At 38.7% G+C, this 26,066-nt stretch overlaps 1 pseudogene; it reads left to right on the top strand.

Moving 5' to 3' along the window:
* Positions 1–3,876: 3,876 nt before the first annotated feature.
* Positions 3,877–26,066, top strand: part of LOC128097088 (phosphoglycerate kinase 1-like) — a 169,542-nt pseudogene continuing 147,352 nt past the window's right edge.

Raw genomic sequence — 26,066 nt, 5'->3', positions numbered from 1 at the left:
CAGGAGACAACTTCTGAATATAATACTAGTAGCCCTGGCACTAAGATTGACAATTAATAAACGGGACCTCATGATGCCAAAAAGCTTCTGTAAGGCAAAGGACACCATCAATAGGACAAAATGGCAGCCTACAGAATGGGAAAAGATTTTCACTACCTCCGTGTTTGACAGAGATCTAATATGCAAAATATATATTCAAGAAACTAGACATCAACAAGCCAAATTATCCAATTAAAGATATGGATGCAGATCTGAAAAAAGAATTCTCAACAGAGGCATTTCAAAGGATAGAGAATCACTGAAAGAAATGTTCAACGTTTTTAGCCATCAGTGAAATGTATAATGTATAATGGACACTGAGATTCCATCTTACACCTGTCAGAATGATTAAGATAAAAAACACAAATGACAGCTTATGTTGGAGAGGATGTGGAGCTAGGGGAACATCTCTCCATTGCTGGTGGAAGTGCAAACTTGTACAACCATTTTGGAAATCAATATGGAGTTTTCTCAGAATACTGGAAATAGATCTATCTTAAGACCCAGCTGTACCACTCTTGGGCATATACCCAAAGGTTGCTCAATCATAATACAAGGATACTTGCTCAGCTATGTTCCTGGCAGCTTTATTCATAAAAGCTAGAACAGAGATAAAACCTAGATGTACCTCAACTGAAGAATGGATAAAGAAAATGTGGTACCTTTACACAATGGAGTACTACTCAGCTGTTAAAACCAATGACATTATGAAATTTCCAAGCAAAAGGAATGAACTAGAAAAAATCATCATGATTGAGGTAACCCAGATCCAAATAGTCAAACATGATATATATGCAGTTATAAGTGGATATTAGCTATAAAATAAAGGGTAACTGAGCTATATAATACATAGACTCAGACAGGCTAGGTAACAAGGAGGGCTTAAGGGGGGACCCTAGGATCTCCCTGGGAAGAGGAAATAGAAGAGATCTCCTGAGTGGACTAGGGGCAGGTAGGGATGGGAACATAGGAGGTCAGGTTCAGGGGGTGCATGGGAGGAAGAGTAGTGAGATAGATGACTGGAATGGTGGGGGGCATTTTGGGTCGGGTAGAAATCTGGTTTAAGGGAAACTCTCAAGAATCTACAAGGATGATCCCAGCTAAGACTCCTAGCAATAGTGGATATGTAATGTAGCCTGAAGTGGTTATCTCCTGTGACCAGGTAAGACTTCCAGTGGAGGGGTGGGATACCAACCCAGCCACATATCACCTTTGACCTATAGTCTGTCCTCCTTATGAGATGAGATGTGCTGAGGAAAGGGTGGCACAGATTGTGGGAGTGTCCATCCAATGACTGATCTAGTCTGAGACCCATGCCACAGAGTGAGCCCATTCATGACACCACCTGGAGGGTCAGGACCCAGAGGCTGGATGACCGAGAGATGTATGATAGCATGAAACATGATTGGAGGGAGAAAAAGTCAATGTAATGATGCTTAATGATATTGTGCTATACTCATAGATTGGTGTCTAGCCCGATTGTTATCAGAGAGTTAATTACTGATTCAGTTATTGATGGAAACATATGCAGAAATCCACAGTCAAACATTAGGCTGAGCTCAGGGAATCCTGCTGAAGAGAGGGACAAAGGTTTGGATGAGCCAGAACGGTCAAGGACATCACAAGGAAACCCACACAATCAACTAACCTGGGTTCATAGAAGCTCATAGAGTCTGAATTGACAGCCAGGGAGCCAGCATGAAACTGACCTAGGCCCTCTGCATATATGTGACAGTTGTGTAGCTTGGTCTACTTGCGGGACTCCTCATAGCGGGAGCAGGTTTGTCACTGATGCTTTGGCTGGCTTTTGGGAACCTTTTTCTCACTGCCTTGTCCAGCCTTAGTACATGGGGAGGTGCTTATTCTCACTGCAACTTGATATGCCACTTTTTGTTGATATCCATGGGAGGCCTGCCCCTTTCTGAAGAGAAAAGGAGGAGTGGATTGAGGGGGAGAGGGGAAGTGGAGGAGGAAATGGGAGGAGAAAAGGGAGGGGAAACTGGCCAGAATGTAAAATAAATAAATCAATCTAATTAATAAAACAACAGAAATATTAGTATCCACTTACATAATATAAGAATATTGAAAATTAGAAAAGAATCCTTAACTCTATATTGCCCAAAGCAGATGTTTGGGAGTTGGACAAACCTAGGTTTGAACTTTGATTCAGTCTCTTGTAAGTGATTAATGTATCTAAGTTCTTTGCACATATTAACTAATAACAGATACTGAAATCTCAGTTACAGAGAAATTGTATGAACTGAATGAAATAGAGAGCAGTGTTATGGTGACTGTGCAACAAAGTACAGTTGTTATTCCAGCAAAATTTTGATTAGAATGTGCAATTAATTAATGAAATGTTATGAATTCAGGTAAGTATCAGCCTGGTTAATTTCTTCAAATTATCTTTTCTCTTATAGATCTCTAAGTGTTGGGCTTTATAAAGTATTTGCATCTGGTGAATGAAAATGAAAATAAAAACAGCCTTTGCCCCAGCAATAAATTTAACTTAGCAAATATTATGCAAAACTTTGAGCAATGATTTGATTAATAATAACTTGTAACTGTTTGTAACCACTTCTTAAGTAATTATTTACCCAAAGTAAATAAAAGTTAACATGCAAAACTGACCTGGGTAATCTAGCAAGATACTGTCTCAAGAAGATAAATGAGCAAATATAAAAAGCTGGGGAAATGTATGTATTTGAGGACAATAAGACATTTCCTGCTTCTGCACTGAGCCGAAGGTAGTAAAATCAGTGCAAAGCTACAGTCTCTGCCATGGGACAAAGATTTCAAACTGTTGAAATTATACTGTTTTTTAATTCATGAATCTTAGACATTTTTGTTTATAGTTGTTAAATGAGCACAATGCAAATTAGATACAATAGTGATTTTCCAAAATTCATTATTTTTTACGCAAAAACATTTACTATAAACATAGTGTTTCAGGTAAGTTCATGTGAAGTATTTACTGGTTTCACTTACCACTAATTTTTTGACATTTGAATGGCTATTCAATTAATAGAATGTTTACATTTCAATGAGAAATACTGAATAGTCAATTTCTAGCTTTATTTCAACTATGTTTATCTTTTGGTTTTAAAACAGTCAAAAGAAGTGATGGTCTGAACTCTATAAAACACATAAGTATTTATGAAATCTTAAATGTTTTTTTTTCTGAGTTGTAATACAGATTTAGTCAGAATTGGAACTCTGAGAGCCTGTGTCTTTTGACTGATGCTGTATTACAATTATTGTCTTCTGACAAAGACACAGCTATACCTTATACCTTCACTGAATGCATTTTCCAAGTCTTATCAAGATTTTAAAAAAGTCAATGAATCTCGCACGAGGTAAATATGAATGTCGTCATGCAGCCTGCAGCCTCCCAGCCTTCTTCCTGTTCATTTCCCTGTAAGGATTTGCACCAGGTGCTTCTCTTTCTTTTTTATGTGTGAATGCTGAATATATTTTATACCATTTCACATTTTGACAGTGCTTCTCATTACAATTTTTCTTTTCATATTATGCAGTTGATGGGAAGTCAATTTTTCTGTATATGATAGATTCCATCATTTGCTCAGTAATGTATCTCTTGGCAGTGAATATATTACAGCAGCGCATCCCAGTGGTTTGAACAAAAAGAACTAAAGTTCTAATCTAGACCCTGGTCCTGTGTGCATCTATTTCTCAAAGAGACATTTTACTCATGAAATATTCCCAAATGGTTATATTTCATTCCTCCCCATCTTACAACTTAACAAGATAGTTAAAAAAAAGGACTTTCATCCTCTTCCTCAGCTCTGGGCCTCTTGACTCCACAGTGTTTCCAAAATGTCATTTTCTAACAGGGTGACTTTGGACAAGCTGCAAGTGTACAGGAAGTAGGTCCTGATGAGGGTAGACTGCAATGTTCTTATGAAGAATAATCAGATAACAAATAACCAAAGGATCAAGACTGCTGTCTCAAGCATCAAATTCTGCTTGGACAATGGAGCCAAGTTTGTTGACTTTATGAGTCACTTGGGCCTGTCTGATGGTATTCCCATGCCTGAAAAGTTCTCCTTAGAGACAATTGCAGTGGAACTCAAATCTCTGGTGGACAAGGACACTCTGTTCTTGAAGGACTGTATGGGCCCAGAAGTAGAGAATGCCTGTGCCAATCTAGTAGCTGGGTCTAGCACCCCCCTGGGAAACCTCTGCTTTCATGTAGAGGAAGAAAGGAAAAGAAAGGATGATTCCGGGAACAAGATTAAAGCTGAGCCAGCTAAAATAGATGCTTTCTGAGCTGCATTGCCCAAACTAGGGAATGTCTATGTCAATGATGCTTTGGGGGCAGCACCCCGAGCCCACAACTCCATGGTCGGTGTAAATCTGCCACAGAAAGCTGATAGATTTTTGATGAAGTAGTTGAATTACTTTACTAAGGCTTTAGAAAGTCAAGAGAGATCCTTTATAGCCATCTTGGGAGGAGCTAAATTTGCAGACCACAACTGGCTGATCAAGAAGATACTGGACAAAGTCAATTCAATGATCATTGGTGATGGGATGGCTTTTACATTTTCTAAGGATCTCAACAACATATAGTCTGGCATTTCTTTGCATGATGAAGAAGAGGCCAAGATGGCCAAAGATCTCATGTCCAAACATGAGAATAATGGTGTGAAGATTGCCTTGCCTGCTGACTTTGTCACTACTGACAATTTGAGGAGAATGCCTAAACTGGCCAAGCTGTTGTGGACTTTGGCATACCTGCTGGTTGGATGTACTTGAACTGTGGTACTGAGAGCAGCAAGAAATACACTGAGGCTCTGGCTCAAGCTAAGCATTGGAATGAATCTATTGGAATATATAAATGGGAGGCTTTTGTCAGGAGAGCCAAGTTCCTCATGGAGCAGAGATAAAAGTCACTTCCAGGGGTTGCACCACTGTCAGAGGTGGTGGAGATACTGACACTTGCTGTGCCAAAGGGAACACAAAGGATAAAGTCAGCTATGTGAGCACAGAGGGGTGATGTCAGTCTAAAGCTCCAGGAAGGTAAAGTCCTTCCTGGAGGTGGATGCTTTCAAGAATGTTGAGTGTTTTCCTGCCTTTTTGGTTCCTGTGCACAGCCCTTAAGTCAACTTAGTGTGCTTTTTACATCTCCATTTGGTGTTAGCGCAAGATTCAGCTAGTGGCTGAAATGCAGCATCAGGAACCCTTAAACACTTGCAGAACATCTCAGCTTGTCTTACTGTATCAGGATTTGTCTACCTTCTTCAAGATCCTATTTGAATTCTTCAGTGACTAAAACCATCATGTGTTCTAGAGTGCATCTATTTATAGTCTGTCTATAAAAGAAAGTTATCTGTCAAAGCTAGTTCTCTTTCTGATGTAGCCTCTGGTTAGCTTTGTCACTGTTCATGACTTCATGACTTGGCATTGAAATAAGATAAAATTCCAGTTGTAGGTTAGGAGAAATTGATGCTGTATTAAACAATAATGATGTCCATTGGTGTGTATGTGTGGGAGAACTTTCTTTTAAGAATTCAAAGATGGATGGATTCTTTTTGAGATTTATTTATTTATCCATGTATCTATTTAAATGTATATGTGTGCATATGCATGCGAGAAGGTGTGTATGTTTGTGTGTGTACCCCCCAGCTTTTTTTTTGCAAGAAAGGTGCAAGTATTTGAAGTGGATTGAATAAAATCTGATGTGCATTGACCTGTGTAGCTTGGTGCTAGAAACCTGAGTAGGAGAAGCAAAGAAAAGAACAGACATAGAGAAAATCTGTGGTTGGTGAATTGTGCATGCTCTGGTAGAGCTGCATCAACTATACAGCAACCTGAAACCTCAGAGCCTTTATTATGTAGGCATGGTGGAGAGGATTTAGCTACTCTTGGTAGAAGGTCTCCATAGGTGGGCAGTCTCAGGTATAAATGTCAGGGAGGAGGCTAAGGTTGCTAAAATTTGCACACACTGCCAACATTCTCACATGGACCAGTGGAAGGCTTTGTCATCACTCTGAACTTTGTCATCGCCATGGATCTTAGCCATTTGGTCCTTTACATGGCCATGCAAATGTCAACAATGTACATTCACTCAGGACTTCATCAACTCTTCACACATTGTTTTACATAGATGGGCATTCCAGCTAATGAATTCAATGAAGTCCTCATGTCTGTACTTTTAGTGTCTTTTCTCAGCAGCTTTATAATGAAGTAAGTGATGCATCTCTCTCACCTGCTTGTTTGGCCACAACAAGCAATACTACTGTTCTTGGTGATGATTTTTGATCTCCTCTCTTATAAACTCTTCAGTATGCTTCCATTAGTGAAACTGTAAATGAACATTCAAAATGCTAATGACACAATGTTATTAAATAAAACACCAAGAGCAGATGTTATTCTACTATGCTTTCCTGTCTTATGTGCTGGTTGATTTTATTATGGTTAGTCTTAACTTTCTAGAACATATCAGTGACTCTGCAATAGAGAAATCTATGAGGACTATCAATTGTCTGTTTGATGAACTAGTATAATAGATTATTTAACTTCTTGGTATCTGTTGTCATCACACATTATAAATATTATTTCTAAATCCTTATTCTTTCAGGTAAGTCATTAGACCTTCTGAATCTCCATTCCTTTCACATTTTTGTTAGTCCTGTATGGTCATTTCTTTTTCTGTTATTATTTGGAAGTTTTTTTTATTTCCAACTAACTTCTGAAGAAAGGTACTTTTGACAAAAGTTCACTCTGAATAAGACCCATTTGTTTTGTGTCATAGTTCTTAGGTGGACTTGGCAAAATAATCTCCTACTTTTAGATTTTTGGCAAAATCATTAGACTTTTTGTATTCTAAGTCTCAATATACTGAAACTGTTCATTACCATCTTCTTTAACACTATTAAGTAATTATTTTTAGTCTTTGAATAGACATTCTTTTCAGTTTTCCACTATGTTTTCTTTCATTTCTTCCACCTAATTGAACATATCTATTTTAAAACTGAGAATAGATTTTTTCATACAATAAATTCTGATTACAGTGTCTCTTCCACCAACACCTCACAGATCTTTGCTACTTACCCACCTGCTCAAACCGTACTCTTTCTTTCTCTCTTTCATTAGAATACAAACAGGCACCTAAAATAATAGTAAAATAAGACACAATAAAAAATCTTGAAAGGAGTTCTGCATTATTTTCCATTCTTTCTACATCTCTAATGAAATATGGACTTTCAGCCTTCAATACAATTCAGTTATTTTTAGGTTTTTAGGCTATTGGCAGAAGTGCTAACAACACTAATAATTCCTTTGGGAATATTTTGCCCCCCTGAAAGAAACTTCATTTCCATTAGAAATATTTTCAGCTTATTCTTCTCCTCAAAGTCTCTGGGAAACCACTAACATAGTCTGTTTCTATTGGTTAGACAACATCTATTCAACACATCATGCAAATATGGTCATTCTAAAATAGTATATTTAATTTAGAATAAACTTTCAAAGTTCATGCATATTGTAGCATGCACCAGTACATCATACCTCCGAGTAATATTCTTCAGTACCAGTATACTATATCTATATCAGTATCTACATACCTTATTTTGTCTGTTAATCAGCAATTAAACATTTATATATATTGTCTATTGATTCACAGTTTTTGAAACATTTACCTGAACATTTTTACATGATATATTTTTAGTTTTTTAGTTTATAAACTAAATCTATATAGATAGGCTACCAATTATTACATTAAAGTTGTTTATTTTTCTTTATGGTGAATTACTTTTAAAGGTTTACTCAAATGTGGTGTTGGTATTGAGTGCAGACATGCTGATGTGTTGTCTAACTTGATAACCTCTAAGGTTCAGAATCAAGAAACACTGTCATACTGAAGCAAACAGTTAAAAGATTGTGAACCATTTCTATACAAGAGCAATCCTAGTTCTTTGTGGTCATGATATTTTATAATTATGGAGAATGATTTTCTACAAATTTTTTAGGTAAAATGTCCATGGCTAAGATATATACTCCACAAAAAGATCATGCATGAACATATTTGTAACTTTAAATCTACTCTGGGGATTTCTTTTAGGGGACTGTTGCTATCTTTAACAACACATAATTGATTTTTCTGAATGAAATGCATCACAGAAAAAGTGACTAGTAAATACTTTTAATAACACTTTAAGGAGCTGACTTGGGATCAGCCTTCCTCCAACACTTATTTGCCCTTGAGATTTGGAAGAAATCATATCTCTAGTGCTGATAATTAGGCGCTAATTTAACTTGAGTTCAAGTTAGCTGTGAACACATGGATTAACAAGCACCTTATTAAAATTTTAATTTACATTTCACTTATCACATTTAATAGAATCAACTTTGTTTTTTTTTCAGGGTGAGGAAAGTCATTAATTTCCTGGAATAACTTTGGGTACTATTAATTTCAAGTATTTTTGTTGTTGGTTTTCATACTTAACACAATTTAGCATGCTATGTAACACAAAAATGTAGGATGCATAACAGAAAATTTTACTGCTAACGACCACTTCATTATTTAACAAATTTAAATTATGTATGCTTGTATGGATTATATGTTTTGATACCACAGTGAGAATGCTGAATTAAGATAATTTGAGGTTATTGGCTCTTTTAGACCATTACTTGATAGCTAACATTTTCATGTTGGGTGAAATAGTCTGTATCTCAGCTCATAATATTTTGAACTTTTATTATTCATACCGCCTTATGTCCTTGTATCATACACATTCTCAAAGTTTACCTATGACAATGTCTTGTTCACAGCTCTGTTTGTTTGTTTGTTTGTACTCTTTGAGGCAGGGTCTCAAGGAGCCAATCTTGGAATTGACCTCCCTATGTTAGACAAGGCTGACCTTGAACTTCTGACCCTCCTGCATTCACCTCTCAATCACTGGTATTACAGGTATGTGCTCCCTCACACCCAACCTTCTAATAATACCTTTTATGGATGCATACCTTTATCTTGACACATATTGATACCAAAAATACAATGCCATGAAAAGTATTTTCTATATTACAGATGTATCATAATTACCACAAATAAGTTATAGAGGAAGAAAATGTTACAAATATAAATGTAAGAAAGATAAAATAAACATTTGTAAAATTTATTCTGTATGTTAAAACCCTTTACCCAAAGTCTGATCCTTAAAGTATGTTATTTGATTACTTGAATATGATTAAAAGTATAATCCCCTTTTTTTGATTTGTTCTTAAAAGTGATTTCAAATATAATACCTGAATTCTAGTGAGTTTTATGAAATAGCTGATGACCCATTTTCATACTGCCAATCTAAGCACTTAATGACAGAACTTTAATCACCTTATAGCTTTTGGTACAGGGCAAAAATATGTATATATTTAAAGGTCTGTATTCCATTCTCAGAATTAGTATCCTGTCAAGAAATTTTCCAGATTATATCATTAAAATAGTAAAAAGTAACATTTTCTTAAGATGAGACAAGTGATCTAATTTTAATGACAGCTACTGTTAATGTCAGGAACCCAGATATAGTTTATAATGCTTAGTAATTACAGCAATCTTTCCCCTCTTTTACTAATTATTTCAAGAGAAAGAGGTAAAAGCTTTAAGAATGGGCATAAAAGGCAGCTATATTGAGTCTTTTTTTCTTTTTGCAAAGCAAATAGCTTTCAAATCATTCCATTAGCTGTCATCAGAGTACAAAAAGAATTAATCAAAAATGACATCAATTTCTAGGGCCTGCCAAAACCTCGTGAGAAAAACAATCTCATCATAAAAAGAAAGAAATTAAAGGTACTGTCCCTCATTCCATAAAGGGATTTGACTCTTCTCCCCTGTGTATCCACATTTGTGTTATACAGAGTTATACATGAGATGTATGCTTTGCATTCTGGTACAACTGTACTGACTGACTAATATTCTAGTTGATTAATATTTTGTGCCCATTTTACATTTATCTGAACTCTTTTTTCTTTTCAAACAGCACTTTCATTAGGTTATTTTTATATTTTGTTTATTATTCACTGACATATTTGAATTATTAAAATATTATATTTAAATTGTGTAGAATCACACCAGACAAGCAAAACATGCACTACTTGAAAACAAAAAGGAAGATGAATTTTAATATCATTTATTATGTGGTTGTCTTCGACTTTTTACTAAGTAATGACTAGTTTTGTTGAAAAGAAGTCAAAGATGGTTCATGCTTCTTGAGACACAGGAAGGGGCTGGCTCAAGAAAGAGTACGACTCATTCAATCTTGGAATCAAAGGCATCTTAACACAATGATTTTTCTTAAATGCTTTTGAAGAAATGAATTTGACTTCATATACACAGACTTTCTGAATAGAACACCTATCTCATGCGTAATTGATCTCTAGAAAGCTCAGCATAACTAAGTCTAGACTATCATCAGTTAAAATTGTGTGCTTGCTCTTGATTCTTACACAGTGAAAGTGTAAGCAAGATTATAGAATGATTAATCCTGAAGCCTAATTCAAACCTTTGTAGATATGCTTTTTAATTAATAGAAGCATCAATTATGATAGCTCCCATCTTAAGTACTAATTCTTTGTTAAGTCTCACAAACCCATGCACACACACGCGCACACACACACACAGAGAGAGAGAGAGAAAGAGAGAGAGAGAGAGAGAGAGAGAGAGAGAGAGAGAGAGAGAGAGAGAGAGGTTACTCCCCTTATAAGGATCATCATGAAAGATAGGCTTTATTACCCCTTTTAGAGAACAGAATGTTAGGTTGTAAAGGAACATGCAGATTATTTAAAAATAAGTTTGAAATATCAGAACAGTAGTGGATTTAAACCCCTTCTCTCTTTACATATTATGTTTTCATAACTCCCATCAAACATAACTAAAGTTATCTTTTCATATTGTTACTTGAATGTAACATGATTCTTTTTTTTTTTTAATTTATTTTGCAATACAATTCAGTTCTACATATCAGCCACGGATTCCCTTGTTCTCCCCCCTCCCATCCCCCTCACCTTCCCCCCAACGCCCCCCCCCCCCATTCCCATCTCCTCCAGGGCAAAGCCTTCCCCACAGACTGAGGTCAACCTGGTAGACTCAGTCCAGGTAGGTCTAGTCCCCTCCTCCCAGGCCGAGCCAAACAATCCTGCATAGGCCCCAGGTTTCAAACAGCCAACTCATGCAATGAGCACAAAATCTGGTCCCACTGCCTGGATGCCTCCCAAACAGATCAAGCCAATCAACTGTCTCACCCATTCAGAGGGCCTGATCCAGTGGGGACCCCTCAGCCATTGGTTCATAGTTCATGTGTTTCCATTCATTTGGCTATTTGTCCCTGTGCTTTATCCAACCATGATCTCAACAATTCTCGATCATATAAACCCTCCTCATTCTCGCTAATTGGACTCCCAGAGATCCACCCGGGGCCTAGTCATGGATCTCTGCATCCAGATCCCTCAGTAGTTGGATGAGGTTTCTAGCACAACAATTAGGGTGTTTGGCCATCCCATCACCAGAGTAGGTCAGTTCGGGCTGTCTCTCGACCGTTGCCAGCAGTCTGTTGTGTGGGTATCTTTGTGGATTTCTGTGGGCCTCTCTAGCACTTTGCTTCTTCCTATTCTCATGTGGTCTTCATTTACCATGGTCTCCTATTCCTTGTTCTCCCTCTCTGTTGTTGATCCAGCTGGGATCTCCCGCTCCCCCAAGCTCTCTTTCCCTCAACCCTCGCCTTTCATTACCCCCACTCATGTCCAGGCTGTTCATGTAGATTTCATTCAATTTCTCTGTCATTGGGCGATCCCTGTGTCTTTCTTGGGGTCCTGTTTTCCAGGTAGCCTCCCTGGTGATGTGAGTAGCAGACAAGTCATCCTTGTTTCATGTCTAGTATCCTGCTATGAGTGAGTACATACCATGTTTGTCTTTCTGAGTCTGGGTTACCTCACTCAGGATGATTTTTTCTAGATCCATCCATTTGTCTGCAAACCTCATGATGCCATTGTTTTTCTCTGCTGAGTAGTATTCCATTGTGTATATGTACCACATTTTGTTTATCCATTCTTCAGTTGAAGGGCATCTGGGTTGTTTCCATGTTCTGGCTATTACAAACAATGCTGATATGAACATAGCTGAACAAGTGCTCTTATGGTGTGGTTGAGCATTTCTTGGGTATATGCCCAAGAGTGGTATAGCTGGATCTTGGGGGAGATTGATTCCCAATTTTCTAAGAAAGAGCCATATTGATTTCCAAAGTGGTTGTACAAGCTTGCATTCCCACCAGCAGTGGAGGAGAGTTCCCCTAGCTCCACATCCTCTCCAGCATAAGGTGTCTTCAGTGTTTTTGATCTTAGCCATTCTGACAGGCGTAAGGTGGTATCTCAGAGTTGTTTTGATTTGCATTTCCCTGATGATTAGGGATGTTGAGCAGTTCCTTAAATGTCTTTTGGCCATTTGAGTTTCCTCTGTTGAGAATTCTCTGTTTAGTTCTATAGCCCATTTCTTAATTGGACTGTTGGGCATTTTGATGTCTAATTTCTTGAATTCCTTATATATTCTGGATATCAGTCCTCTGTCAGATGTGGGGTTGGTGAAGATCTTTTCCCATTCTGTAGGCTGTCGCTTTGCCTTGTTGACCGTATGCTTTGCTCTACAAAAGCTTCTCAGTTTCAAGAGGTCCCATTGATTGATTGTTTCTCTCAGAGTCTGTGCTACTGGTGTTCTATTTAGGAAGTAGTCTCCTATGCCAATGCGTTCAAGACTACTTCCTACTTTCTCTTCTAGCAGGTTCAGAGTAGCTGGATTTATGTTGAGGTCCTTGATCCACTTGGACTTAAGTTTTGTGCACGGTGATAGATATGGATCTATTTGCAGCCTTCTACATGTTGATATCCAATTTTGCCAGCACCATTTGTTGAAGAGGCTTTCTTTTTTCCATTGTGCACTTTTGGCTTCTTTGTCAAAAATTATATGTTCATAGGTGTGCGGATTAATGTCAGGGTCTTCAATTCGATTCCATTGGTCCACATGTCGGTTTTTATGCCAGTACCAAGCTGTTTTTATTACTGTAGCTCTATAGTAGAGCTTGAAGTCAGGGATCGTGATGCCTCCAGAAGTTGTGTTATTGTACAGGATTCCTTTGGCTATCCCGTTTTTTTTGTTTTTCCATATGAAGTTGAGTATTATTCTTTCCAGGTCTGTGAAGAATTGTGTTGGTATTTTGATGGGGATTGCATTGAATCTGTAGATTGCTTTTGGTAAGATTGCCATTTTTACTATGTTAGTCCTGCCTTTCCATGAGCATGGGAGAGCTTTCCATTTTCTGACATCTTCTTCAATTTCTTTTTTCAGGGACTTAAAGTTCTTGTCATATAGGTCCTTCACTTGCTTGGTTAGTGTTACCCCAAGGTATTTTATGTCATTTGTGGCTATAGTAAAGGGTGATGTATCTCTGATTTCCTTCTCCGCTTCTTTGTCCATTGTATATAGGAGGGCTACTGATTTTTTTGAGTTGATCTTGTATCCTGCTATGTTGCTGAAGGTGTTTATAAGCTGTATCAGTTCCTTGGTGGAATCTTTGGGGTCGCTCAAGTATAGTATCATGTCATCTGCAAATAGGGAAAGCTTGACTTCTTCCTTTCCAATTTGTATCCCCTTAATCTCCTTATGTTGTCTTATTGCTCTGGCTAGAACTTCAAGTACTATATTGAATAAGTATGGGGAGAGTGGACAGCCTTGCCTCGTTCCTGATTTTAGTGGAATTGCTTTGAGTTTCTCTCCATTTAATTTGATGTTGGCTGTTGGCTTGCTGTAAATTGCCTTTATTATGTTTAGGTATGTTCCCTGTATTCCTGATCGCTCCAATACCTTTATCATGAAGGGGTGTTGGATTTTGTCAAATGCCTTTTCTGCATCCAGTGAGATGATCATATGGTTTTTTTCTTTGAGTTTGTTTATATGGTGTATTACATTGACGGACTTTCGTATGTTGAACCACCCTTGCATCCCTGGAATGAATCCTACTTGATCATGGTGGATAATTGTTTTGATGTGTTCTTGGAGTCTGTTTGCCAGTATTTTATTGAGTATTTTTGCATCAATGTTCATGAGGGAGATCGGTCTGTAGTTCTCTTTCTTTGTTGTATCCTTGTTTGGTTTAGGAATTAGGGTAATTGTAGCCTCGTAGAAGGAGTTTGGTAATATTCCTTCTGTTTCTATTGTGTGGAACAATTTAGAGAGTATTGGTATTAACTCTTCTTTGAAGATCTGGTAGAATTCTGCGCTGAAACCATCTGGTCCTGGGCTTTTTTTGGTTGGGAGACTTTTAATGACTGTTTGTATTTCTTTAGGGGTTATTGGACTATTTAAATAGTTTATCTGGTCTTGATTTAACTTAGGTATGTGGTACCTATCCAGAAAGTTATCCATTTCTTTTAGGTTTTCCAGTTTTGTCGAATAGAGGTTTTTGAAGTATGACCTGATGATTCTCTGGATTTCCTCAATGTCTGTTGTTATGTCCCCCTTTTCATTTCTGATTTTGTTGATTTGGATGCTCTCTCTCTGTCTTTTGGTTAGTTTGGATAAGGGCTTGTCTATCTTGTTGATTTTCTCAAAGAACCAACTCTTTGTTTCATTAATTTTTTGTATTGTTCTCTTTGTTTCTATTTTATTGATTTCAGCTCTCACTTTGATAATTTCCTGGCGTCTATTTTTCCTGGGAGACTGTGCTTCTTCTTGTTCTAGAGCTTTCAGGTATGCTGTTAAGTCTCTAGTGTGAGATTTCTCCAACTTATTTATGTGGGCATTTAGTGCTATGAATTTCCCTCTTAGTACTGCTTTCATAGTGTCCCATAAATTTGGATATGTGGTGTCTTCATTTTCATTGATCTCTAGGAAGTCTTTAATTTCTTTCTTTATTTCTTCCTTAACCCATTGGTGATTCAGTTGGGTATTATTCAGTTTCCATGAGATTGCAGGTTTTCTGTAGTTTTTGTTGTTGTTGAAATCCAACTTTAGACCATGGTGGTCTGATAGAACACAGGAGGTTATTCCAATTGTTTTGTATCTGTTTAGATTTGTTTTGTGGCCAAGTATGTGGTCAATTTTAGAGAAGGTTCCATGGGGTGCTGAGAAGAAGGTATATTCTTTTTTGTTAGGATGGAATGTTCTGTAGATATCGATTAAGTCCATTTGAGTCATGACATCAGTTAAGTCCTTTATTTCTCTGTTAAGTTTCGATTTGGGAGGTCTGTCCAGTGGTGAAAGTGGGGTGTTGAGGTCTCCCACTATTAATGTGTGGGGTTTTATATGTGATTTAAGCTTTAGTAATGTTTCTTTTACATATGTGGGTGCCCTTGTGTTTGGGGCATAAATATTCAGAATTGAGACTTCATCTTGGTGGATCTTTCCTGTGATGAGTATGTAATGCCCTTCTTGATCTCTTTTGATTGATTTTAGTTTGAAGTCTATTTTGCTGGATATCAGGATGGCTACACCCGCTTGTTTCTTAAGACCGTTTGATTGGAAAGTCTTTTCCCAGCCTTTTATTTTTAGGTAGTGTCTATCTTTGAATTTGAGATGTGTTTCTTGTATGCAGCAGAAAGATGGGTCCTGCTTTCGTATCCATTCTGTAAGCATATGTCTTTTTATAGGTGAATTAAGTCCATTGATATTGAGGGAAATTAATGACCAGTGATTGTTCATTCCTGTTATTTTTTGGTGGTGATGTGAGGGTACTTCTATACGTTGGGGTTTCCTGCTGTGGCTTTATCTGTTGCCTGTGTTTTCGAGGGTGTATCTGACTTCCTTAGGTTGGAATTTTCCTTCTAGTGCTTTCTGTAGGGCTGGGTTTGTGGATAAGTATTGTTTAAATCTGGCTTTGTCATGGAATGTCTTGTTCACTCCATCTATGGTGATTGAAAGTTTTGCTGGGTATATTAGTCTAGGCTGACATCCATGGTCTCTTAGTGTCTGCATTACATCTGTCCAGGTTCTTCTGGCTTTCAAAGTCTCCATTGAGAAATCGGGTGTTATTCTGATGGGTTTTCCTTTATATGTCACTTGGCCTTTTTCCTTTGCTGCTCTTAATATTCTTTCTTTATTCTGTACGTTTAGTTGTTTAACTATTATGTGGCGAGGGGACTTTTTTTGGGGGTCTAGTCTGTTTGGTGTTCTATAAGCTTCTTGTATCTTCATAGGCATTTCCTTCTTTAAGTTGGGAAAGTTTTCTTCTATGATCTTGTTGAATATATTTTCTGTGCCCTTGAGTTGGTATTCTTCTCCTTCTTCGACCCCTATTATTCTTAGGTTTGGTCTTTTCATGGTGTCCCAAATTTCTTGGACATTTTGGTTCATGACTTTGTTGGCTTTAGTGTTTTCTTTGACTGATGAATGTATTTCTTCTACTGTATCCTCAACGCTAGAGATCCTCTCTTCCATCTCTTGCATTCTGTTGATTATACTTGCATCTGAAGTTCCCAATCGTTTTCTCAGATTTTCTATTTCCAGCATTCCCTCTGTGTCTTCTTCATTTTTTCCATTTCCCTTTTCAGGTCTTGGACTGTTTCCTTCATTTGTTTCATTGATTTTTCTTGATTTTCTCTCAGTATTTTATTGTTTTCTTCCAGGACTTTATTGATTTCTTCTAATTTGTTTGCCCTTTCCTCTAGTTGTTTACAGCATTCTTCACATTTTTTTGTCTTTTCCTCTACACAAGCCTCTAGCTTCTTCATGATGTCATTCATAAGGCTGTTTTCTTCTGCTTCTTCCAATTTCTGATGTTCAGGTCTAGGTGTTGGAGGAGGGCTAGGGCCTGGTGATGCTGTATTGCTATTCATTTTGTTGTATATGTTTCTGCCTTGCCGTCTGCCCATCTCCTTGTGGTTCCTTCCATCTCCTTGTGGTTCGTTCTTGGCCTTATCCGCACACTTGGTTCAGACAGACCAGTGTTCCAAAAGGGAAGTCAGTGTTCCAAAAGGGAAGTCTGGAGCAAGATGGGAGCTGGGGGCCGGCCTCTAAGTCTCAGGAAGAGGCTTGGGGCTCAGGCGGATGGGCGTGGGGGCAGGGCGTGGAGACTGCAGGGTCTGCCAGGGGTCTTGGAGAAGGGGATCCTTCCCAGTGGGGCTAGCAGGGAACCTGCCCCGTGGCCAGAACCTGGGGCCAAGTTGGGCAGGTCTTCCCTGGAGTGGCTGGTGCCCAGGGATGGGTTCTGGGGCAAGGAATGGTACTCACCAGTGTTCCAAAAGGGAAGTCCGGAGCAAGATGGGAGCTGGGGGCCGGCCTCTCGTAACATGATTCTTAAATGGTCTTATTAATAAAAATTCAGTACCAGCTATTGGGGTAAATTCTGAAAGATCAAAGAGACACAACAAGCTGCAGCCAACCTCACCTTGTCAACTTCTCAGCTGATCTTTTCTCCTTAAAGTGGAAGTCTCTGAGTCCTCATCTGAATGGCTCTCAGCTGACCTGCTGCTAAAAGCCGAAAAGCTCAGGCCTTATATACCTTTCTGTTTTCTGCCATCACTTCCTGGGATTAAAGAAATGGGTCTTTCCCAAGCAAGACATGAGATCTCAAGTGCTGGGATTAAAGGTGTGTGTCACCATGCCTGGCTGTTCTCAGTGTGGCCTTGAACTCACAGAGATCCCGATGAATCATGCCTCCAGAATGCTAGGATTAAAGGCATGTGCTACCACTGCCTAACCTCTATGTTTAATATAGTGACTGTTCTGTTCTCTGATCCCCAGGTGAGTTTATTGTGGTTCATAATATATCAACCACTTTTGAATTCGATATATCTATTGTCCTTACAAAGAAATATACCTGCGTGTGTGTGAGTGTTTTGCTTGTTTGTTTTGTTTTGTTTTTACATCCCCACCAAGGTCTCCCCTTATCTCCTCACAGTCCCTCCCTCACTGCACCTCTCTACCCATTCACTCCTCCTTCTATGTTTCTCTTCAGATATAGGCAGGACTCCCATAGATACCAACCAGCCATGGCATATCAAGTTGCAGTGAGACTAGGCGCCTCCTTTATATCAAGGCTAAACGGGGCTACCCAGAAGTAGGAAAGAGTCCCAAAGCAGGTAACAGAGTCAGAGACAGCCGCTGCTCCCACTGTTAAGAGTCTCACAAGAAGACCTATTTACACAACTGTAGCATGTATGCAGAGGGCTACGTCAGTCCCACGAAGGCTCCCTGGTTAGGGTTCAGTCTCTGTAAGCCTCTATGAGCCTAGGTTTGATGGTTCTGTGGGTCTTCTTGTGGTGCCCTTGACTCCAGTGGGTCCTACATTCCTTCCTTCCCCTGGTATTCAGGATACCATAAACTCCACGTAATGTATGGCTGTGGTCTTTGCATTTGTTTCCATGAGTTTCTGGATAAGTCCTCTCTGATAACAGTTGGGCTAGGCAGCAGTCTATAACAGAATATCATTAGGAATCGTTTCATCGACTTGACTGCTTTTTTGCCGGTTGTGTTTGGCTCTATCTTAGGTCTCTGGGTGTATCCTGCTTCTGGGTCTGGCCCTCAGGGGTGAGCTCCCTCTCTTGGTAAGAGTGTCAAGCTGGGCAGATCATTGCCTTGTCTCTCCCCACAATTTCTGTGCCATCTTTACCTCAGCATATCTTGTAGGCAAGACAAATTATAGGTCAAAGGTTTTATGGCTGGGTTGGTGTCCCAATCCCTCCACTGGAAGACTTGTATGTTATAAGAGATGGCCAGTTCAGGCTCCATATCCCCTATTGCTAGAAGTCTTAGGGAGGGACCTCCTCATTGATTGCACAGTTTCCACTTCGCGAAGTTGTTAGCTCATCCCAGAGTTACCTCAGACTCTAGTTGTCTCTTCCAGTATGCTCTCCCTCCATCTTCCATCTTCCCATCCACCTGATCACTCCTGTTCCTATCCCTATTTCCCCATCAAGAACCTTCTCCACATTCAATGGCAATGTCTATTCTATTTCACCTTCACAGTGAAATTCATGTATCTCTGCCCACCTTGAGCCCTCCTTGTTGCTTAGCTTCTCTCAGTCTGTGGATGGTAGCATGGTTATCCTTTACATCTAAAATCCACTTCTGAGTGAGTACATATCATATTTGTCTTTCTGGGTCTGGGTTACATCACCCAGGATGATTTTTTTTTTAGTTCTACCCATTTGCCTGGAAATTTCACAATGTCATTGTCTTTAACAGCTGAGTAATACTTCATTGTGTAAACTTACCACATTTTCTTTATCCATTCTTCAGTTGAGGGACATCTAGGTTATCTCCAGTTTCTAGCTATTATGAATATTGGTGCTATGAACAGAGTTGAGCAAGTGTCCTTGTAATATGATGGAGCATGCTTTGGGTATATGCCCAGGAGTGGTATAGCTGGATCTTGAAGTATATCAATTCACAATTTTCTGAGGAAGTACCATGTAGATTTCAAAAGTGGCTGCACAATTTTGTACTCCCACCATCATTGGAGGAGTGTTCCCCTTGCTCCACATCCTCCCCAGCCTGAGCTATCACCTGTGTTTTTTATCTTAGCCATTCTGACAGGTATAAGGTGGAATCTCAAAGTAGTTTTGATTTGCATTTCCCTGATGGCTAAAGATGTTGAACATATCTTTAAGTGCATCTCTGTCATTTGAGATTCCTCTGTTGAAAATCTATTTAGACCTATACCCCATTTTTAAATTGAATTATTTGGTTTGTTGATGTCTACTTTCTTGAGTTCTTTATATATTTAGGATATCAGCTGTCTCTCAGATTTGGAGTTGGTGAAATTTTTCCCATTCTGTAGGCTGCTGTTTTGTCCTTTTGACAGTGTCCATTGCCTTACAGAATATTTTCAGTTGCACGAGGTTCCATTTGTCATCTGTCTATCTTAGTTCCTGTGCTAATGGTGTTCTATTCAGGAAGTTTTCTCCTGTGCCAATGCATTCAAAGCTATTCCCCATTTCTGTTCTATCAGGTTCAGTGTATGTGGTTTTATGTTGAGGCCTTTGACCAACTTGGACTTGAGTTTTGTGCAGGTTGATAGATATGGATGATATTTTCATTCTTCTACATGCCAACATCTAATGAGACCAGCACTATTTGTTGAGGATGTGCTGTGGGATGTTCTGTATGGCAAATGTGTTGCTAATTAGTCAATAAATAAAACACTGATTGGCCATTGGCTAGGCAGGAAGTGTAGGCGGGACAAGGAGGAGAATAAAGCTGGGAAGTGGAAGGCTGAGTCAGAGAGACACTGCCAGCCGACATGATGAGAAACAACATGTAAAGATGCCGGTAAGCCACAGCCATGTGGCAAGGTATAGATTTATAGAAATGGATTAATTTAAGCTGTAAGAACAGTTAGCAAGAAGCCTGCCACGGCCATTCAGTTTGTAACCAATATAAGTCTCTGTGTTTACTTGGTCGAGTTTGAGCGGCTGTGGGACTGGCAGGTGAGAGAGATTTTTCCTGACTGTGGGCCAGGCAGGAAAACTCTAGCTACAAATGGCGTCCAATGTGGTGGCAAGAATTTCCACCTAAAAACTGAGAAAAGATTCTAAAACGGAGCTAAAAACAGTTCCTAATTGTCTCTCTCAAATGAGCGGCAGCTGCTGGTTTGAGCTACTGGTAGGTTCCTAGCATGTGCACTGGACCTGCAGTATGGCGGGATTGAGGTCTCTGCAAGTGGCAGATTAAGCTGCATGGTGGATTTAGACTTTGCTAGGACAAAACAAAACAAAAAAAAGAGGTTTCTGGGCTACACACTGCTTGAATAAAAGCATAGACCCACGATAGATCCCAGAGCTGGTGGTAAAGTACCACACCATGTTGGGAAGCTGAGGTGGGTGGAGCCAGCAGCCACAGCTGCTGCAGCTTAAAACAATAGATTCACAATAAGACAGATTCAGATGTAGTAGTTTACAATGTGTGTAAAATATACGTAGGCTTGAAAGAGACAAAAAAGGTGATATATACAGTTATAGAAACAAATACATAGTTTTAAAAAATAAAGTCTTTAAAGAGACAGTAAAATTAATATAAAAATAAGCCACATAAAGATGAATATTACACAGAGAATCTGGATTGTGTTGTCTTTGGGATTTTTAACTGCAGAAAAACATTTGATTGTAAAAACTGTTGAGTTATGCCAAAATGTATATTTTAAAGGTACCTTGACTTCAAAATTTGGATATAAGGATATGTTGCTTTGGAAAAGAGTCTCTGCTTTTGTTCCCACAGAAAGCCAGAGGCTATGGATTTGTTCCAGATTAAGATACATCAGGTTTGACCAGCCAAGACCCCCTGAAAGGTCTCCATTGACACCAAGGCCCAGATGATCCAACATCCAGAATGGTTTGAAGGCAACTGGCTCAGATGATACAGCCTCACGGACTACTCCATGATCCTTAAATTTTCTTTGTGTCCCCATAAGATACAGCGCCCCCCTCCAGCAGGAAGTAGTAAGAGAAACTATGCCCAAATTCCCAAATTATATGTAATTTTACTTTGTTAAGGTTAAAACCTTCCTTTTTGAAAAAAAAAGGGGAAGTGCTGTGGGATGTTCTGTATGGCAAATGTGTTGCTATTTAGTCAATAAATAAAACACTGATTGGCCATTGGCTAGGCAGGAAGTGTAGGCGGGACAAGGAGGAGAATAAAGCTGGGAAGTGGAAGGCTGAGTCAGAGAGACACTGCCAGCTGCCATGATGAGAAACAACATGTAAAGATGCCGGTAAGCCACAGCCATGTGGCAAGGTATAGATTAATGGAAATGGATTAATTTAAGCTGTAAGAACAGTTAGCAAGAAGCCTGCCACGGCCATACAGTTTGTAACCAATATAAGTCTCTGTGTTTACTTGGTCGGGTTTGAGCGGCTGTGGGACTGGCAGGTGAGAGAGATTTTTCCTGACTGTGGGCCAGGCAGGAAAACTCTAGCTACAAGGATGTGCTGTTTTTTTCCTTTGTATATTTCTGGCTTCTTTGTCACAAATCAAGTGTCCATAGATGTGTGGATTTACACCTGGGTCTTCCATTCCATTCCATTGATCCACTTGTCTTCTTTTATGCCAATACAATGTGGTTTTCATTACTGTAATTCTGTAGTAGAGTTTGAAATCAGGGATGGTGATACCTCTCGAAGTTCTTTTATTGTACAGGATTGTTTTAGCTTTCTCAGTTTCTTTTTAATTTCCATATGAAGTTGAGTATTCTTTCAAGTTCTGTAAAGAACTGTGTTGGCCTTTTGATGAGGATTGCACTGAATGTATAGATTGCTTTTGGTAAGATGGCCATTTTTACTATGTAAATTTTACATATCTCTGAGCAAAGGAGATCTTTTCATCTTCTGATAGCTTCTCTAATCTCCTTCTTAAAAGACTGAAGTTCTTGCCATATAGATCTTTCACTTGCTTGGTTAGAGTTCCCCCAAGATATTACATATTATTTGTAGATATTGGAAGAGTATTGTTTCCATGATTTTTTTCTCAACCACTTTATAGTTTGTATATAAGGGGGCTACTAATTTTTTTAGTTAATTTTCTATCCAGCCACTTTGCTGAGTTTGGGTGTTTTTCAGTTGTAGGAGTTCCCTAATAGAATTTTTGGGGTCACTTACTATCATATCATCTGTGAAGAGCGATACTTTGCTTCTTCCTTTCTGATGTGTAACCCTTTGGTCCCCTTTAGTTGTCTTATTGCTGTAGCTAAATCTCCAAGTGCTTTAATGAAGAGATAAGGAGAGAGCAGGCAGCTTTGTCTTGTCCCTGATTGTAGTGGAAGTGCTTTCTCCATTTAATTTTGTTTATCTCCATTTAATTTGGTGTTGGCTGTCAGCTTGCTATATATTGCTTTTATTATGTTTAGGTATGTTCCTAGTATCCCTATATTTCCAACAATTTTATCATGAAGGCATGTTGGATTTTGTCAAAGGCTTTTTAAGCATCTAATGAGATGATCATGTGTTTTTTTTTTCTTTCATTTTGTTTATAAGGTATATTACATTGACAGATTTTCATATGTTGAACCATCTGTGTATCTCTGGGATGAAGCCTACTTGATGTTGGTGGATGATCTTTCTGATGTGTTCTTGGATTCGGTTTGCAAGTATTTTATTGAGTATTTTTGCATCTATGTTCATGAGTGGAATGGGTTTGTAATTCTTTTTCTTTTTGAGTCTTTATGTGGTTTGGGTATCAGGGTGACTGTGGCCTCATAAAAAAATTGGCAATATTCCTTCTATTTCAACTGTGTGAAATAATTTTAGGACTATTGGTATTATTAGCTCTTCTTTGAAAGTCTGGTAGAATTCTGCACTGAAACTGTCTGGCCTGGGCTTTTTTTGGTTGGGAGACTTTTTATGACTGCTTCTATTTCCTTGGTGGTTACAGGTCTATTTTTATTGTTTATCTGATGAATCTTGATTTAACTTTGCTAAGTGGTATCTTTTGAGAAAATCATCTTTTTTTTTTTTTTCCAATTTAGTGGAGTGCAGGTTTTTGAAGCTTGACCTGATGATTCTTTGGATTTCCTCAGTCTGTTATTATGTCCACACTTTCCTTCTGATTTTGTTAATTTGAATATTCACTCTCTTTCTTATAGTTAGCTTGGATAAGCTTGTCCTTCTTGTTGGTTTTCTCAAAGAACCAACTTAGTTTCATTGATTCTTTGTAGCATTCTCTTACAGCACTGAGTTTGATTATTCACTGCCCTCTGCTCCTCTTGGGTGTGTCTGCTTTTTTGTTGTTGTTGTTGTTGTTCTACAGCTTTCAGGTGTGCTGTTAAGTTGAAGGTATGATATCTCTCTAATTTCTTTATGTAGGCACTAGTGCCATGAAGTTTCCTTGTAACACTGCTTTCATTGTGTCCCATAAGTCTGGGTATGCTGTGCATTCATTTTCAGTGAATTCTATGTCACAGTTCATCCTCAGCTTTGGTGATATTTTATTTGTATTAAAATGTTATTTGTATGTTAATAAATAAAGTTGCCCGGGGGTCAGAGCTATTAGCAAGCCATAGGAAAGCAGGGCAGTGGTAGCGTATGCTTGTAATTCCAGCACTTAGTAGGCAGAGCTGGGTAAGTCTCTGTGTGTTCAGGGATACAGCCATTATTGGATACACATGCCTTTAATCTTAATACCAATCATGGAAAACCTGGAGGCCTATACAGACAGGCTGTGAGGAGGCGGTCATGTGGTTGGGTTTACAACCAATGAGAAGGCAGGACAGGAACTCTATATAAAGACTTTAACACAGGGGTAGCTCTGGTTCGGAGAGGTAGGACCACTGCAGGAGGAAGGGTAAGGTTTTGGCTCTTGGCTCTGACCTCTTGGCTTTCTTCTTTGCATTGGTTCTGTGTTTATTGTTTGATGGGAAGGTTGGATACATCTACACAGCTTGGGTTCAAGTCCTGAGGCAGGGAAGAGGCATCAGAGCAAGGAAAACTTCTGACCACCCAGGTGGATTGCACTCAAGTGGCCCTGACTAGTTCGAGCTATCTTTATTTATACTTTAACAGAGTTTTGTTTTTTTGTAATTTTTTTGTTTGTTTGTTTTTTTTTTTAACAAGGGTTACATGAACAGCTTTATTATTGGCTCCCATTTTTGACTTTTAAGAAATACATCATATTTTGAGAAATGCATCATAATCATTATAAAAACCCCCATTGTTCCTCTTTATGCTTCTCCAAATGTACACTCCTACCTCCCACAAAATCTTATTCTAGACATAGAGTTCAGCATTTTTGCAGGCTTAGGTAAATATCGAGCCAGACACATTCCACTCTTGCAGCACTTATGTCAGCCGGCAGCTACTTGCGGTTACAAAGTTAAAAACTACTAGAAGTGGGCACAATGCTTTAAGGACAACAATTTTTAAACCCAAACAATTATTTCATGTTTGCCAGATATGCTTTTATAGAGTTCCCTTTTCTGCAAGAGAATCCTGTGTCTCAATCTCTCTGTAAAAGGCAGACTTTGATGAGACACTCGTTTACCATCTAACTATACCATACTTCTTCCACCAATATAAGCTCCTATGTATGTAAATATGAGTCTGTCCATCCCATATTTTACATTGCATTTTTCCCATTGGAGCATACCAGATACTACCATTGATTCTATATGCTTGGTATCTAAGGAACTTACTTTTAACAGTTGGCACTGTGTGTATTCTTGAGGTCTTCCCCCTTTTCTGTGTATGCATGCCTTACTCTCCAGAACTGTGAGACATGGTTAATATTCCAAGTGTTGTTTTCTCATATGCACCTAGCTGTCTCTATTGAATCAGAAAAGTTCCCAGGATTAGGAACTGTAGTTAGTAATTCCAAGTAAGAGATCTGAGAGGCATTAGCCCCCTGTTGAATCTTAGGGGAAATATTCAAGAAAGAACAGAATTTCCAGGGAAAATTACAGCTGTTGCATGTGTGACCAACAAAGTAAAACTAAAATCCTCCCAAAGAATCAACAATATAATGAGAGAGAGCCTGCAAGCTGCGCAAATTTTGCAAATTCCTACACTGTCCTGTGGATAAGTGGGAGTGTCTTTCCATGGGTGCCTTGCCCCAAGGCCACCCATTGGACAGATAGTCATATAGACAACAATAGGCTCCTAAACAACAAGGCTCCTAAAAATTCTAGTTAGTCTTTAATTTCTTTATTGTTTTTTCTTGACTCTGTGGTAACTCAGTAGAGAGTTGTTCAGTTTCCCAGAGTTTGTAGGCTCTCTGTTGTTTCTGTTGTTGTAGAAATCCAGCTTTAATTCGTGGTGGTCTGATAAGATACAGGGGATTATTTTAATTTTCTTGTATCTGTTGAGACTTGTTTTGTGACTGTGTATGTGGTCAATTTTAGAGAAGGTTCCACCAGGTACTGAGAAGAAGGTATATTTGTGTGTGTGTGTGCGTGTGTGTGTGTGTGTGTGTGTGTGTGTGTGTGTGTGTGTGTGTGTGTGTTTGGGTGAAATGTTCTGTAGATATCTGTTAGATCCATTAGAGTCATACTGTCTGTTAGTTCCATTATTTCTCTGTTTAGCTTCTGTCTGGTTGGCCTGTCTAT

The sequence above is a fragment of the Peromyscus californicus genome, unplaced genomic scaffold, assembly GCF_007827085.1.
Source record: "Peromyscus californicus insignis strain IS unplaced genomic scaffold, ASM782708v3 Scaffold_5__1_contigs__length_169319896, whole genome shotgun sequence".
Taxonomy (NCBI): domain Eukaryota; kingdom Metazoa; phylum Chordata; class Mammalia; order Rodentia; family Cricetidae; genus Peromyscus; species Peromyscus californicus.
This window is presented reverse-complemented; position numbering and strand designations above follow the sequence as displayed.